Raw genomic sequence first — 1,541 nt, 5'->3', positions numbered from 1 at the left:
ATTTGTTTGAATTTTTCACACATCTCGTCTTTTTCTTTCCCCTCAAATAATGTCTCAGCAACAGCATTTAAGCACTCCTTCTCAACTGTCCCATCACTAAATGTTTTTTTGTGTTGCCCCAAAATCCACAATACTTTTAGTGAACATTCGTTTGCACGTTGCTGGGCTGTAAATGTATGCGTGATGAGTCGGGTAGACCTGTCATACTGCGCTTGCAGTTCGGTTATTTTGCGTGCCCTCAGCTCGGACTTCAGGGGAAAACTTTGCTCAAAAGAGCAGTGCTTTGTTTCGTAGTGCCGCTTCACGTTGCCACTTTTAATTAATGCGAAGTTTTGGGAGCATATGAGGCAGACTGGTTTTGAACTGCCTGCTGGAAGAATGAACATAAACTTCTACATCCATTCATCTTTAAAACAACGATTTTCCGCATCGAACTTCCTTCTTTTGGAGCAAGCCATGTCTCTTCCTCACTGCTCTGGTGCGCCGGCCGCGCAGGGTAAACAAAGGATTTGATTGGCTAAACTGAGTGAAGCTATTGCCGTATTAACTCGAGTAGCAGCGCCCGCCGTCTATAGTTGCGACCGTCAGAAAAAAATGCTCCATGAAAATTGTCTATTCTCGTAAATTTATCAGAGATTGGTCACGGCTCACGGGTCCGGACAGAACCATCACTCGGTCTGGGTCCGGACCGAGGTCCACTATTTGGTGATGCCTGGTCTAGGAGAAGAAGCTCTCTTAGAGCGTCACTGTGAGCAGGAAGCTCACAGTGACACCAGCAGCACCAACAGTACACTTGGGGGAATTGGTTATGGCTAGGTGGGGTTGGTCGTACAGGGTTTTCTCTGCTAGGAGACAGAGCAGCAGATTCAGAGGCAGCAGGCTTGGATGTTTTCCCTAGTAAATTCTTTCTCTGTTCATACTGCAGCTGGTTCTCCTGGTCCTTTTCCAGTTGCTGACCAAGGATTAGTCCATCGACAGAGGTAACAGTTGGGGGTTAATATTTTTCAAAATCAACTTTATTATCTCTTCTTCTTCAATATTTGCTTTCCAGAGCTTGCATAGTGACTGGTACATGTAGGCAAAGTCACTGACGCTTTCACCCTCTCGCTGAACTCTATTGCTCACCCTCTCTGCCAGTTCATCTTTGTAGTCCTTTGACAGGAAGGCAGTATGGAACTGGTCATGGAACTCCTTCCAAGTATGGATTTCATGGTGGCCCACATCCCACCAATCTCTTGCAGTCCTGTCAAGCACATTACCCAGGGTGGCAATGAGCTCTTCATCTGTGAGTGGATTTAGAACCAGGAAGTCCTCACACCTTTCCAGATATTGGAGTGGGTCAGGTGTATCATTTAGTCTCCCGAATGTTGGAAATTGAAGTTTAACAGGACTCTTTACCATGAACCTGCTTTTTAATTTTCTGAAGCTGCTGTTGAATCCCTGAGCCAGAAGCATTTTCCTTTAAGGCAGAAATTGCAGGCTGAGGTCCTCCATTGTCATTACTGTTGTCTGTGTTAACAACATTTTAAGGAGTTAAGGGA

This window comes from Seriola lalandi, unplaced genomic scaffold (assembly GCF_002814215.2).
Source record: "Seriola lalandi dorsalis isolate HSWRI2012SDOR001 ecotype SW California unplaced genomic scaffold, Sedor1 jcf7180002054981, whole genome shotgun sequence".
In the NCBI taxonomy this organism is placed as follows: domain Eukaryota; kingdom Metazoa; phylum Chordata; class Actinopteri; order Carangiformes; family Carangidae; genus Seriola; species Seriola lalandi.
The sequence above is the reverse complement of the archived record's forward strand: the minus strand, read 5'-3'. Positions refer to the sequence as shown.